The 16,430-nt window shown below is 39.1% G+C and overlaps 1 protein-coding gene across 5 annotated transcripts in view; it reads right to left on the bottom strand.

Moving 5' to 3' along the window:
* JMJD1C (jumonji domain containing 1C) overlaps positions 1–16,430 on the bottom strand; it is a 168,382-nt gene that overhangs the window by 83,475 nt on the left and 68,477 nt on the right. For 2 of the 5 annotated variants that reach the window (XM_068950824.1, XM_068950825.1), the window contains exon 2: positions 13,367–13,518. The exons of the other annotated variants lie outside the window; for them this stretch is intronic. The gene's annotated coding sequence lies outside the window, so the exon portion shown is untranslated. The remainder of the gene's footprint in view (positions 1–13,366; positions 13,519–16,430) is intronic. 5 annotated transcript variants of the gene reach the window in all.

Below are 16,430 nucleotides of genomic sequence, written 5' to 3' on the forward strand. Positions count from 1 at the left end.
TACCTTGATGAGGATTGGAAAGAAAAGAAAACACTTATTGTAAAAATTTAGCTAAGGAGGTATTGTGCAGCAGAAGGTGGACTACAATCTGACTTTTAGCAGGAGATTGGCAGGAAGCCCAAGGCAGAAGCACAGCCCCTCTCTTCCACATGCCATTTTGCAGCACCGTGGCTAGAAAGCAGAAGCCAGCAAGACCACAGTAACCCTGCGGTGCCAGCAGCCCACTTACCACTGCTCCTGACAACAGTGCCCGACAGATCCTTACTGGCTACGTTTAATGCAGCTGTGCAGAAAGTGCAATAATTAAGCTCCCCCCATCCCTCCTTTTTCTCCCCGCCAATGTTTTCAAAACACGTCTTTCAATCACAAAGACAGCACTTACTACAAAATGTTGATGTCTACAAATGCTTCCTAAGAGAAGTAGCTCCAACAAATATACATATTTTAATTGCCTATTATTTTAAGAACTAAAAGGCATGGACAAGAATTGAATTTCAGTTTGCTAATAAATGAATTCAGAGATTATTAGGAGCACTCAAGGTTCTGCACTATTTGTAAAAAGCCATTTAAGCTTTTGTTCTGAAGCCCACCCCAATGACAGCTGAAGTCATAGCATACAATGCCATCCATTTCTTCTTCTTGCCTTCTTTTTTTTTTTTTTTTAAATTTGTTGCAAAATCTTGAGAAGGGAAAAATGCAAGTGAACAAATGAGAATATGCAGAGACAAAACACGCAAATTTCCTGTTACTGGTAAGTAACATCTCCCTTTCTCAATTCAGCAACCATTATACTCTTGAGATAGCAATACCATGTTACACCTCTAACAGTATAGATTATTTGTCCTTTAGTTTAAGAAGGAATGTTTTAATAGTAAGAGGTCCATAACTCTGTATTCTTGGACATTTATACGGTCTGGATTCCTTCAGGTTTTTATGCGCTAGCGGAACATACCTGTTAACTTACTGAACCTAACTGCTGCCTGAAAATGAATGCCATTTCATGACAACTTCTGAGGTTTTAATATTTATTTAATCACTTGTTAATTCTTCTGCCTGTCATGAAGAACGGTAGTGCAGTACCTCAACAGGGTAGTGGAGTACTGAGATTTGAAAAGGAAAGCCCCATTTCAAGATCCTTTTATGTCTAATTCCAAGCAGATTTTTGTAATTCATTGCTCTGAACTAGGAGCCTGAATTTTTCTCCCCCACACTTCAAGCCAGCACCCAAACCACTCTCCAGCAGAAAGCCACCACTTGACCAAACATCCTCCCAGAGAAGCTCTCCATGAGATTTCTGTATGTTTTAGAAACTGTTTATTTTGCCAGAAGTGCATTTCTGTGGCTATTTCAACCAGCTAACAATGGCTGATGATCCAATCCAGTTTTGTTTACCTACTTTAAATGGACTTCTCAGTTGAAAAACTAGTGTTATTTCTAGCCCTACTGTATTATCACAGCTGCCTGAAAATAAATTTCTATTAGAACAATGAGTATGATTCTCCACAGCCGAAAGTACTGAATTTTACAGGGTATCAACTATCAAATCTGAAGATTGTACAGCTGCCAGTCAAAGCCAGCATTTAATCCAGGGAAGAGAGGTCTTACACAAAGTTTTGCAAAAGGATTTCCAGTGGATAGTCTGTTCTGATAACAGTTACCACATTGTTGACATCTGAAATTACTTTTTTCCCCCCACACTAAAACATAGATGACAATCACTTTTGGAGGTCTGGATGCATTCTTTAATTAAATGCTTCAAATCTCATATTTGCAAAGAAAGGGGTTGAAATATGACCAATAAAAACTTATTAAACTTCTAAAAACATTGATTTTATATTTAAAAATAAAAATTATCCCATATCTTTTCTCTTTGGTACCAAGTTACTCCAGCAAGTATTAACGTTTTAATGGTTAATATAAAATAAGAAATAAATTACGCAGAAGATCCTTGTATGTATACCATTAAAACAGAAGGCCTATTGGGTTAAAACGAAAGACCTAGTGTGCTATCATGTCAATTTAGCTAACTAAAACTGGTGTATGTGAATGAGTAGCTTTTTTTTTTTAATTGATTAAGAAAAAAAGACCAGTTGTGTTGAATAGCATTAAATAAGTTTAGATGCTTCTCTGAAATCCAGGCCTAGAAAAAGATCAGTTTCTATACTTTAAAAAAAAAAAGTCAACTAAGATTTGAGAGTGACCAATTTTTTTTTTATTTTTATTTTTGCATATACTGATTAAATAAGGTTACTGAAGCCCATATAAATGTATTTGTACACTAAGCAGTTAGGAAGAAGCTAACTTTTGCTTCAGGCTACTTTCCTTAACTGTAGGTCACCCACTTCCTTGCTCTTAGCACAGAGATTTAAAACACTTGCAGTTAATCAGCAGAAGTCTCTTCCACAGAATGGATCTATCGACATTGGAGTTGCCCATAACACAAAGGTAACGCAAGCAGCAGCCAGACGCAGCCCCTGCGCTTCCAGGTGCCTGGCGCCAAGGGAGGTGCTGCAGCTGGGCCTGCCTTCGCCGCAGCAGCAGGGCAGGAGGCGGCTGGGGTCTGAGGGGTACCTCGGCGAGCTGCTCCTAGCCTGCGGTGGGAGGGAGTCTTGGAGCACAGGCAGAGCTCAGGTCCCCAGGCTAACAAGCTGCTCTTGGTCCCTAAATCTGCATTAGCACTTGTTTCTCTCCTGCAGAAGCTGAGAGCACATCAAGGCACTGCTATGTTCAAGCACACCAGCAGCCATTCTCTGTGACTTTAGTAGCAGAAATTCACATCCTTTTCACTAGCAAGCTTTTTTGGAAATCTTAACTCTATCACAGAGGCCAAGAAGCACTGGGCTAGGCTGCTAAGGAACCACCCGCTCGTCCTGGGAGAAGTCTCCTGTTGGACTGGTGCTGGCAAGGCTCCCTGACAAGTCATGTGCTTTGGCTGTTGCAAGATATGGTTCCCTTTTATAACTTCCCCCTTTACTGCTTCTCTGAAGAATCAAGCAGATGTCCCTGCACTTGATATATTCATGTTACACTTCAGAATTTCATTTCCAAACATGAGTTTTGGAACAAATTAAAAAAAAAAAAGTTTCTGCCTTTCTCAAACCTGCAGGTGTGAGGCAACAAACCACAGAGAAACCTGCACCATCCTTGATGTTTCCGTAAGTTCAGAGAAATCTTTTCCAGCCCCACGAAGATAATCACCCAGGCTGGGAAACCTCAAAAGGAGAAACGCTCTGACTGACAAAAGTAACCTGAGGCGGGGCTGTACAAAGGCAGCTTTTACTAACAGGTCTCAACAGGTACAGTTGCTATCAAAACATCCACACTACTATCAGAAAACACAAAACATGCCAGGTGGCATGTTTACTCATTGTACACAAGAAAGTAACTGCCTTAAGGAGTTTATCAACTGATGGCTGCTCAGCCCAGACGCTGCAGTAGCACGTCGAACCACACAGGGTTTCCACAACCCAGCTTCTGGCAACTGAGAAAGCCTGGAGCTCTGCTGAAAATCTCCACCAAGAAGTTTCTAGATTTGCATGTTTAGCCACCTGAGAAGGTGAAAATTTGTTTACCTCCTACATAACATATGTAAAATCAAATCAGTGAAAGCATGGCATGTTTGAGAGATAACATCTATATTTAACTGAAGAGTCAAGGTTTAGGCGCTGTGTATTCCTTCAACAAGGACGCTCAAATTTATGTGGGAATTTCTGAAGCACGGAAGCGTAACTGAGGACTGCGTTTGTCATATCTGCTTCAATCTCAGCTTGTGTTGTCTTTGAATATCTAAGAACTCCAAAGTATTCTCCTACAGTGTGAAGGTTTAATCCCTATTCCTGTTGTTTGAGGATATTCAGGCAGGTAGATGAAGACTAGAGAAAACTGCCAACAGTTACATTTGGGAAGATCATATCCTAACATTTGTTGAAAACAGCTTACAAAAGGCTTTGCTCAGGGAGTTGTGGCAGTATCACATTACTGTGCTACCCTGATTTTTTCTTTTTTTTTGTGCAATTAAAAATTACTTCCTCATATCAATTCTATCAGTACCTGAGATTTCCTGATCTTTGGTCAAGCTCTCTTTTGGCATGGCTTTGTTTCAGCTAATGTAGCAATGGGGTTAGTTAATGTCTAGTAATGTTCATCTGCCATCCTCACTATTTCTTTCACTTTTCTGATGGTTTCAGCAACAGCTGATTGCATGAGTTTGTTAATACAGACTGATGACAGGAAGTTGTCTTCAAGTAGCTGCATTTTCCTCTTCAAGAGGCACAGAGGAGTACTGGATAATTGTACATTTAAACCAAAGGCTCTTTCACATGAAGTGCCCAAGGTTCTACTTTATAAGCTATGTGTACTAGGCCATCCGGGAGCTGATGAAACAGTGGTTTTATCTTCATGCCTCACAGACATGTAATTGGTAGCCCTTAACACAGGCTGAGATAGGAGGACTTTGAAGTTCAACCTCAGTAAGGGCTTCTTTGTTTCTCTCCCCCCCCCCGTTTTTAAAGAGGCTAATACAGGCTAGAAAAAGCTACTTTGCATTTCCAAAGACAAAAACCTTAGCCAAATTTAGTGATTATCTGGATTTACCCACAAAATCACAAAACTCATGAACTAAAAATTATGGATTATTTCGTCCTGCTGCATGCATTCATTTTTCTGACAAACTATATTTCTAAACTGGTCACAGAAGATTTTGATGAAACTTTTATTTGTTAGAAAGCCACTCTCAAATAAATGCTATACTTTGAAGTCTGAGGTAAGAAATCCTTTAGACGGACAAATACCCATGGGAGCGCACTGAAGTTAATACTGTAGAATTAAAACCGATGATCAGGGAAGGGAAAAAAAGTGAACGGAATTAAACAAGCCAGCCAGCAAAGCAATGGTAATAAGCTTTCGATGCTATTAAGAGGAAGGAAAGAAAATCGACAAAGCTCAGAAATTTGACTTTACAGATTAATTTCTTTCTGCCATTGACATTGTCTATCTCATCTTCATTAAGAAGGTTGAAATCACTAGAGAGGGTTCTTCATTTTCATGCAGGGGCACAAGAGGGCATAAAGAGAAACTTCCAGGAGAGATGGGAAAAAAAAAAAGACTTGAAAAAGGCATGTCAAAATGGAACAGCATAATTCCCTCTCTTGACCACGCATACAGCTCCCTAAACCACAAAGGATGTTAAGAGAACAAAACAAAAAAATCCCCACAAAAACAAACAAAAACCTTTAAAAAAGCATTTCCTAAAAACGTTAGCTGGCAAAATCTTGTACAAGTGGTATGTAACAGCAGAAAGAACTTCTAACTACTTTTGTTCCTATCTCTTTCTTCATAAGAATAAGAGCAGTCATATTAGGTCAGACTAAGTCACTATGCAGTTTCAGAGTTGCCCACCATGCCGCTTTTCCCCTGAAAAGGGGCAAGGGGCACGCAGACTGACCTCCAGCTCGGCCAGCGGCGGTTGACACCCTGCCTTCCTGAGCCAGAGCCTGCATCCTATTTCACAGCCTCCTCTGTGAATCAGCCTAACTGCTGCTTGAATCCATGTACATTTTTTACTACCGTAGCACAGCATTCTATGGCAATGGCAACGGGGCAATAATTTTCTTATTCAAGTACTTCCTGTTGCTTGTTCTATACCTGCTGTTCACACGTTTCACTGGGCATCCACTGGTTCCTGTACTTCAAAATAATGTTCTGCAATTTGCTGTCTCAATAGCGTTCATTACCACAGGCAGGTCTGCCCCCATTGCCGGCTCTTTTCCCCAAGCTAAAGAACGCAAGTCCATTTCAGACTCCTGAAGAGGAGCTATTACCTACTCACCATTTTCTTTTCACCCTCTCTTTACTTCTGCAGATCTGTATGATCCTTGAGATGACCAGACTACATCCTCTAAGCCAGACAGACATGCACTATTGGTTTCTGCAGCAACATAATTACAGTTTTTGCTTTGTTCCTTATTCTTCTTCTATCATTTGCTACTCTTGAACTGATCACTACAGCCTAAAACCAAGACTGAAATAGCAGGCCATAGTTAAGGTCAATTAAGGGCACGTGACAATTATCTGCTCTCCAGAACAATGCTACAATCCTTGGTAAACAATCACATGTGCACTTAGACTTAATTATTTTTAGACAGCTAGTAGTATTCCACTACTGAAGTAATTTTAAAAAAGCAATCAAAGGATTTCTGAATGAGGGGCTTCACAGACTGCTTTACATCCATGTAGATAACTAGACACATGAAATTCTTAGTTTTATGGAATTCTGAGTTCAGGAAAACATGAAAACAGAAACAATGTTATTCCAGATTAACAGCTGATCTACCAGAACATCATGTTTCCATAGTACTTGACACAATCAACAGTTGTATGAAATCAGTGCGTGCCTCATTCGGAAGACGAGTACAAGCTAAAATAACAAAACATTAAGTTGTATGATGCTATTAATCTAGCATCCTGAAACAAGCTTGCATCTGTAAAAATTTACATTATTTGAGAAATAATTCTCTAGTAACTGTATTAATTCTCCTGTTAATGTCAGAGGATGACTACTTAGGGGAACACGTAAAATTATTTTGTGCTTTTGAAGAAACCTGAAATAAATTCTTCTGTAGAAGAACTTTATTACTAAACGTAGCATGTGCAAAATTTTGATCTTATTACTGATGAAAGATTAGAAGAAAACATTAGAAAGACAAGGCTTATAAGGAGAGGAGAAATATAAGGAGAAAAATATATAAGGAGAAAATCCATAAGAATGCAATATCTTCAGATCATCACAAATCCACTGCTATTGTTATCAGGAAAAAATCCATCCTTTTTCCAGTTCCATTATTTTGCATGTTTCACAAAAACATTTTCATGTCAATAATCTCACCGTCATGTTCTGCACAAACACCAAAACAGCACCATGAATCATTATCTTGGGTTTCAAGAAAATACTTCCTGGGGCTCTTCAACAGGATGCTTGCCAATAAAGCAGCTTGCAAAAACGCACAGAGAGCAAGGGGAAAGAGACAAATTTGCTATTTTCAAGCTCATACAAGAGACCCCTTACACTTCAGCTGAGGAAGAGAAAAATGCCTTTAAATGTCTCTTGCCAGTTTAAAGACAGCATCTAGAAGATTCTAGATTGTAACAGTGCGTTCTGAATGGCAGCGACAGCCCATTAAGCATCCACCAACAGACCCGTTGAGACAAAGGAGGAAAACGTATGTTTCGTAGTTTATTTTCCAGCAATGGCTTTCCGTATAAATAGAAATATTTCTTCACAGAAGTGTACTTTGTTATACTGGCTTAATCAATCGATCAGAATTCAAATTCATTTGAACACACAGCATTATTTATATGAATTTTTATACAAAAAATGTATAGTCTCTCTCCATAATTAATGCATTTAACTGGAAAACTATTCCAGGCACTCAAAAGCGGTGAAGAAATTACGTCTGAGGAATGCTAGAAATAAGCTCAATTTACAAAACAAAAATAAGTAAACAAAACCCCCAAATACCCCACTCTTCACCTGAAGCAAGCATAAAAATTTTCATACTTTTTAAAGAACTCAAGTGATGTTATATCTGTATTAAAATATACCTGACCGTTTCTTTTTTTTTTTTTTTACAGCATCACTGATAGAATACAACAACTAAATTTGATTAACATTTAATATACTATGTACCAAGATACTACCTGCTCATCTTTTTTCAAGTTCAACAAAAATGCAGTAAAAAAATAATGTATTTGGAGTATTCATTTTACAACAATCACAAATAGTTTACATTTGTCCACAGGACAAAACACACTCATTTCAGTGAGCAAAAGCAATATAAATCAAGGACTGCATTTCAGCATTAGGATTATAATCAGAAAGATTAAACACAGATCTCTATCAGTCAGAACAAGTCGTTGACATCACAATACAACTCAATTTTTCAAACATAACTGTTCTCACCAATGATGCGCATACTTAAAGCGTTTTTAATGCAAAGTAACTAAAACATACTCCAGGGTATTTCATGTTGTTGTAGGATAAAATTTCATCAATTATATCTCATGATACACTTAAAGTAGACCTCATACAATGCTCTCTGCCATATTCCATCACTGTGTTTTGTAGAACTCTATACAAATTTTATTTTTCATCTGTCTTATCTCCATTCTAGCTATTTTATAATGGCTGCATTTTAAGTACACTTCCCAGGTTTTTAGAATAAGCATATTCTGGGCAATTTCCTGCACTAGTCCCAGAGTAAGAGGTAGAAAGGAGAAGCAGGATTCATCTTCTACATTATTTAAAAGTGAAGAATAGTCAAGAGTTTCAGAATGATGGAAAACGCATAGCGAATCGCTGCAGTCCAGCTAAGGAGCATCTAACATCGCTGACAGAAAAACTGGTGGATAATCTAGTTGGATTTTGAAAGATGACTGAGAAAGAATATTAAACATGGATACTGGTATCCTTTCATGATGTACATAACTTTTAACAAATACTTCATTTGGTTAAAAGCAAAAAAAAAACCCAAAAACTGAAGTTCAGAAATCCAGGAGTGAAAATTCACACAAGTAACTTAACCCTCCTAATCTACAAACAGGAAAACAAGATGTTTTCCAATTTGTCAATGGTTGGCACTTGAATAATGATTTTAAGAGTTTTGTCCATGATGTCCTGAACTCAAAATGGAAACAGACATTACAGAAACTTCAGGACATGGAAGTATACTGACCCCCACAGGGGTTACTAGTATAATTTGAACTTCTATGTTTCACTGGCCTATCAAGTTAAGTGAACGCAGAGTGGTAGGCATGGGGGCTTGTCTAGAATGAGATGAATTCTCCGACTCTAAATAAAATCCTCTCTTCTAAAGCAAATCAAGACTTAGATTTCACGACCTCCTTGAGCTTCCAAAGTTTAACACCAAATGTTTCTGCTGCCCAGAAGCCAAGCAACTACGTTCCTCCAGGTAACTGAGAAACCAGGAACGCTGGCAAGTTGCCACAAACACAAATTCCAGGAGACCTTGCTCAAAAACAACCTACCTCGGCGCTGCCTTTGAGCTAGGGAGCCTAAAAACCTGTGCTGCAAGGCAACCACAGAAGCTGGAACAGTTTTTAAACAGAAGACTGTTCAGACCAGTCCCTAGAAGGAGATGAAAGACTATGTAAATTAGTTTCATAATTATTTGGAAGACAAGTTCTGGTACTCAGCATTCATAGGTTTTATTTTTAGTCCTGATCGGAAGTATGCTTTTTTAGACACATAACCTTTTGTCAATCCCAGCAGGCCTCTTTCTGCTTTCACTGCTCTTACCGCTTTAGTGAGAGGAATTACTGTACTTCTCCCTTCAGCTGCCCATAGGTTTTTCCCATTATGGTTGTATGAAACTGGGAACTTGATACTCATGTTGTTATTCATAGACTTCTATATAACAGAGGTAGCAGGAACCTGAATTAATGCTTAATTAATTTTATACTTACACTTCTCAAAAAATTCTAGGCTTACCATTTGAGCTGAGTGGATAGATTTTAAATATTAAGTTCGTACAAAGTGTTACAGATATATTAGGCAGATTTGTTTTTATATAAAGAGTGTGCAAGTCCTATATAAATGGAATAGCTGGGCACATTAAGGACATCTTTGCACCTTTAAATGAGTGCCTCACTACCTTGAAATGACACACTCATATTACGGGGATTTTTCCCCCCCTCTTATAACCATTAGTCTTTTGCATTTGAAATAATCGCACTACTCTGTTTTCATTTAAAATTAATTTTTAAGAGCAAAAGAATATAGATTTGTGCTAAAGATGCGTGCCATCCTGTAGACTAATAATCAGAGAAGGCACTAAGATGACTCACAGTACCCTCAAATAACCTCCAGCCTGTTCCACCGAGAGTTACAGCCGAACACACTAGGTGCTGACTCAAACAGATGCAATATGCAATGGCTTCATTCTCGCACAAAGCGCGTTGCCTTCTCTGTGCCATTAAATATGATTCATATGCATCACATTGCCAAAATCAAAAGAACAGATCAACATTAGCAGACAGGAGATTCTAAGTCTGCTGCTCTTCAAATATAACATGCAAATAACCTCTAATATAATTCTGCATATAGCAACTTGCCTTTCAACCTCCATAAGCATATTACAAATTTACCACCTTCAGTTTGTCAAAACACACATCCGTTTTGACCATTTAAGCACCCAAAAGAAGCATTACAGAGATGCCTGACACCAAAGTAGGGTAAACGGATGTTAACGTTTTGCATCAACTGTTTATTACCAGCTGACATCAAAAGTTCTGGCAACTCCCTGTCCAAAGAACACCTTCAGATTTCATAGAATCCGATATTCATTTTGACCCCCCAAAAGGGGCATGCACCTTTGGCAGAAAGGAGGCCACCTCACAAAAGAGCTTTGAGCAATGCTGTCAGAGCATGGCATTAAGTAGTGCCAGTCTCAACAAAAAAAGTCAGGGGAGACAGACTTGGCTAATAATCCTGTGCCTTTTCAGGCAGACAGGATGCGGTTCTACAATAAACAGACAATACCAACTCCGTGGCCCTACAGTGCTGGAAATAAGTCATGAAAAAAGTATTAATTTGCTCTTCTCATTACCATCCCCCAAATAGCTGCTACTTGCAGATGCATCACTTGCAGTACTTTTCAAGAAAATTACTGTTGTCGAGAACAGTAATTCCTTACTGAAATATTTCTCTTTCTTAGAGAAAAAATAAATTCATAAAATAAAGTCTTTTTATCCTGTTAATTTTTTTTATATGATGAATTAGTCCCTTCCTATAGTATAAAGCAAAGAACAAAGAAGATTCAAGGTTGCTACCCAGAATTTAAAGGTTTCACTAGCTAGCAAGACCTTTCATGTCAATTTTCAGTGACTTAAGCTGCCTCTTTTCTCTTGGTGAAGCAATAAATAACTAGGGCAGAAAAAATATTTTTAGATTGGTATGAGTGTGAAGATCAGCAAAAGTGTGTATACATTACATGTAACAACCACAATTTTCTCTAGTGATATTTGAGATCTGGACAGTAATCGGTAATAAATTTGGAACTGACCCTCCCCACATCTCCCCAAAAAGTTACAATTAAAGGATGATGTGAGCTGCATGACCAGTACATATAGGTCTTTAGTACCTTGTTGATAAACAGCAAAATATCCATATATTTACTTATATATTTATCTATCTTTTTATCTCCTTCCTCCCAACTTCTCCATAAATTCAACATGTGGTTAAGTCATCATGCTATTTCAATACTCAGCTTACCAACTCTTTTCTTGCCTTTTTCTGCTTTTACAAGGAATAAGAATTCTGTCAAATTAAGACCATCAGCCTACTCTAATACCAATTTACAAAGCTTCTGCCATTTCAAACACACAGAGAAACTATCAAAATGTAGGACAGATAACTACAGTATAAAAGATTAATATTTTAGAAAGGTATCAGAGAGGTTTATACTCATTGAGTAACTTATTCTCCTACCAACCAAAATAATAGTCCTCCCTCTGTGAAACTGAGGATGAACAAGAGGCTTAAATACTGTCTTTGGTGTCACAGGACCATGACAGACTTTGCATTCACATTCAAATTCTTCAGAAACGTCAGTGAATGTTCCTCCCAGAGCGGCAATTCATTCATGCTACGTGTTGGAGTGTAGCACTTTATTACTGGTATACCAACAACCCTCTGTGGGATTTTGTGATGAGCCAGCTCCTGTTCTGCGATACTAAGAGAAGAGGCGATGCAAATCACCTCCTGGCCTGCCTAACACCATTCACACCGGGCCTCTGCAGTGGCACTAAGCTGTGGAGAGGAGCAGTGAACCGGACCAGCAGCAGCACTGCGCAAGCTTCGCACCCACGCAGCGACCCAGCGCAGATCAGGGGAACAGCGCAGGCAGCTCCACAACCCACTTCCCTTCACGGATGGCCCCACAGCAGTGTTATTCCCTGCCAGGCACCACGCAGGCATACGTGGAGCCATGGGAGAGACCTGCATTTTGGCCAAAGAGACTGTGCCCTTGTCAGATGACTGAACACACAATTGTCCAATGTACATGCGCATTTACCATTTTGGCAAAGCATTTTGTGGAGGCAGCTGCATACAGCGTGTGCAGTAAAGTCGTACGACTGACCATGTACAGGGAATACTGGAACATGGTATCCAACTCTGAACAAGCAGCTATGGAGAGTAACTGCACAACTGAAAAACCCTGTCCTTAGGGGACAACGAGGCTACTTAGATGAAATATTCACTGTTAACAATTCCGTAGTGCACAGAAAACGGGAAGCTGTGGTTCCACTCTCCCTGGACTGACTCATATTAAAAACAGCCCTTCTCTTACACAGCTGTAAAAGGGGCACGCACCCTATGCGTTAGGCAGATACCAGCACCATGGAAAGACAGCTGAACAGCACAAGAGGGGATGAAGGATCCAGAACACTGGAGAAATACCAAATGGCTCTCAGGAATTGTGAGGAAAGTGAGAAAGAACAAACAGCGCACTGGTGTCTTGTGTCTACATTTGTATTATTTGCCTTTTTCTTTTTTGTTGTTGTTTTTAGTCTAGACTAGTATGCTTTCAAGTTTCTTTGCAGAATTAATGTTACAGAAGCTGAATTCTTAGCAGACTATGGAACTGGAGTTCCCATAAGGGAAGAGCTTTGTGATGGGAGATTTGAAACAAATGTGGAATCTTTAAGGTATTGGAGAAGAGGTTTTAAGAAGCACTGGCTTTAGGACAAAGCTCTAGCAGTCATGAAGGGACAGAAGATAAGGTTTCCAGACTCGCAGCCCTGGACCTGAGAAAGTGACTTCAAAGAGCGCTTAAGGAGAGGAAGTGCAGCCCACTGCTCAGTTGCAATTGCATTAGGAAATGCCAGAAGTGAAAAAACTTTCTCTGTACTAGAAGAACGTTTCCAATCTGGCAGAGATGACCTTCCAACAGCCAGCAGGCTCACGAAAGGAATCCTTGCACAAGGACTGGCAAAACGGTGAAGAGAACTGGGGATGAAGAAGAGAACGGGACTGAAGCATGCATCCCTTCAGCATCATGTTTGTGTGAAGTGAGAGATTCCCAGGTGTCACAGAAAAGGGATCAGTGATCCCTGAAGAGTAGAATATATTTCAAAGCAATTGTGAAACAGCAACATTGCTCTGCTTGTGACCATCACCATAGTTTAAGTCTTTGTTATAGAGAAACAGTAAGCATTCTTTTCTGCTTTTAGTTTTCCTACTCTGACAGCTCTGCTATAGCTGTACAGCTATGACACTAGTAATCGGGGACTCCAAGCAAACAAACATACACACTCCTTTCAGTAGCCACGCTTGTAATCAACACCCCACCTGGAATCAATGCGAGGGATTCTCTCCCATCCTTTCCTCCAAGAATGGCAAAAATGACAGCATGAAAACAGCACCACAAAGTAGCAAAAGGAAAAACCCTCGGGACTCCATTCTCTTCTGATCAGCAATCTTCTGTGGCAGCAATAATCCTCCTTTCAAAGGTAAAACGGAGACAATAGTTACCACCAACAGTATTTATCTCAGCAGATAGGACCTACCTGCTTTGGTGAAAGAGCAGAGTAATTTGAACCAACTTCAGTCTCTTCTCACTGATGTGAGAACATAGACTCCCCCTTTCGACACCAGTGAGCTCCTACATCAGTTCCCTGAATTCTGAAGAAAGATAACCTTATACTCTAGCAATCACTTGCCTGAAAAAGCTATGCTTCTAGTGTTTACCTCATTCTGGCTACAGGGAAGAAAAAGGGGAGCAGCAAATGCTGGAAACTGATTCTTATGCGCTAACAAATTCAATCTAGACAGATTAAAGCTGATACTGAAACAGTCAAAAAAAAAAACAAAACAACCAGAAAAAATGGTGACCAGCACAACTTCACTGCTGCATTTGCATTTTCCCCCCTCCAATTCCCCTCACATCCAAGCTCTTCCAGCTTTTTGCAGATGAACTCCCAATTCCCTCCTTTTCCTGCCAGCAACCTCCCTCCAACACAAGCCCCTCAGAGAGCTCTAGAAGTTCTAATGCTCCTTGCAGTCTTGCCAAAAAGCAGAAGAGAATTAAACTAGGCACCAGTCAACCTGGAACCAAATATGAGCAGTTCAAGCCAACAACTACACAACTCTAATGCCTACCTGTTACAGACAACATCTCCTTCCAAACAGTGAGATATAACCTCCTATCTCAAGGCAACGAGCGCATCCTGGAGGCGAGGGAAAAATCAGCTGAATCCTCCTTTCCCAGTGGAGTAGCAATACACACCCAGAAGTAGACAAAATAAATTATGTTATAATCTATAGCCAAATTTTTGGATGTCTGCTTAGATCTTAAAGTAAGAACTCATCCAAGATGAGAGGAAAGTCCTCATTCCTATTTCTATGCCTAGGGATCCTAAGAAATGACAATGAAATTCATCTTTTACCACTACTCTTGGGAGAGTCACTTTTCAATAATAAGGCTGTGCAATCCAGCCTTCACGATTGGAAGCAGAACCTAGAACCATGAGCAGTTTGCAAATCACTGTTTGTTTGAGTCTGGAGTAGTGACTCGGACCTGAAAACTGCCATGTTATTCTCGAAGCAGAGCACTACTGAGTCCATGCCCAAGTGGTAGAAAAACAAAACAAAGCAATACAAAACAAAAAAACTGTCCTTCCTCTATGTACTACAGAGAGATGATTTTTTTGCTATGGAATTTGATCACTTAGTTGCAGTCAGGAACTGTTTCATTTCCCCCATTCTACAACTGTTACCCAGTTGCAAGCTGGGCTCACAAAGAGTGACCATCTTGCCAGAGTGTCCCCTGAGCAGGGACAGGCAAAGGACAAACAGATCACATGTTTCCTCTACAAGGCAGAAGCGCCAGAAATATGGTCTGTTGAACTGATTAAAGCCACAGAGGAAAGGGGTGAAAGGAGGAAGGGGTCGGGGGGAGGAAAAAAAAAAAAAAGTGAAGCTGGATCCCTCTTACAGTCTGACATTGGACACCCAAAACATTGCAGATGACTAAGTCTGTGCAAAACAAATGACTTAAACATCCTAATGACAAAAATACTGGTCAAAAATTATAGCCATTGAAAACATACAGAATTAAAATTGTTTTACATGTGCTTCCTCAGCATTCTCTAGACATGGGAGAACAGAAGTGATAGATATTTAACACATGTACAATAAATTGGCTTACAGAAGACTTTGGACATTCTTGCTACATGTTTTCTCAGAGCCAAGGTACACAGAATTCTGATACAGGCAGAGATACTGAAAGCTGCTCTAGAAAGCCTCTTACGCTATTTGAACATGGAGACTATACTTGATGACCAAGGCTCCATACAGTACTTTTAGAAATTTATCATTTATCTTGCATCAAGATTTCTTTTAATTTCTTGTCTCCACTACTCTGAAAGCCTGTTTTAAGATATTACTGCTTTAAAAAAAAAAAAAATTAGCCTTACTTATTACAATAATTCGTGGCCTATTCAAACCCATGCTCTTATGTCTAGCTTTGAAACTCGGAAAATAAATCTCAGTTTCTGATAAATTAAAATGGCTTGTTTTTACCTGCACTCATGGTTACCGACATTCTTTGGCTCGTCACAGTTTTGGATCATGGCTGAAAATAGAATTTCAAGCAAGAAGTAACTCTCTGCTTTGGCATAATGGTTTATTTTCCATAAGAAATTTAAGAAATTTGATATAAACAGTTACTGGTTTTTCTTCATTATTTTTTATAGTCAAGTTGTTGTTGCTGGCCAACTTAACAACAATTTTCAAAATTTATTTCGTTTTATAAATCTTGCAATGACTTTCCTGTTATCTCCCATCTTCATCTTTCATTTATGAAAATAAACAGATCTTTTTGTCCATTTCAGAGATGAAATCCTTACAGGCAACTACCAAAAGTCGGGATTAAGTTACATAGTAAATCTAAACTGAAACAGCACTAAGAAAATAAGATGTAGCTAGCGCTTTAAATTCACAAATGGCTTACCGTGTATACGCTCAGATCCTGGTTAGAACCAATAAAAAACATAAATATACCTTTAAAGAAAAAAAACCCTACAGAAAATAATTCTAACTCCCTCTGATAATCTCACTATACCAAAAACATCCATAGCTAAGCAACAGTCCTATGTTTTCTTTAAATCTTTAAACTACTTAGATGGATCAAAAAAAAAAAAAAAATCAGTGACACACTGTAAAGATGTATACTGAAACATATGTCAAAATGCCTGAAAATATAAAAGGAGGTGTCAAGAATCCTATAAAAACAGGGAGAGGGGAAAAAAGCCAAGTTGTCTCTTCTACTATCCAAAATTTGCTAAAAATAACAAACAAAGACCTAGCAGAGGGGGTTATGGAGAAAACAAAAAGAGATGGTAGTACCTGCTAT

Source organism: Struthio camelus, chromosome 7 (assembly GCF_040807025.1).
Source record: "Struthio camelus isolate bStrCam1 chromosome 7, bStrCam1.hap1, whole genome shotgun sequence".
NCBI classification, from domain to species: domain Eukaryota; kingdom Metazoa; phylum Chordata; class Aves; order Struthioniformes; family Struthionidae; genus Struthio; species Struthio camelus.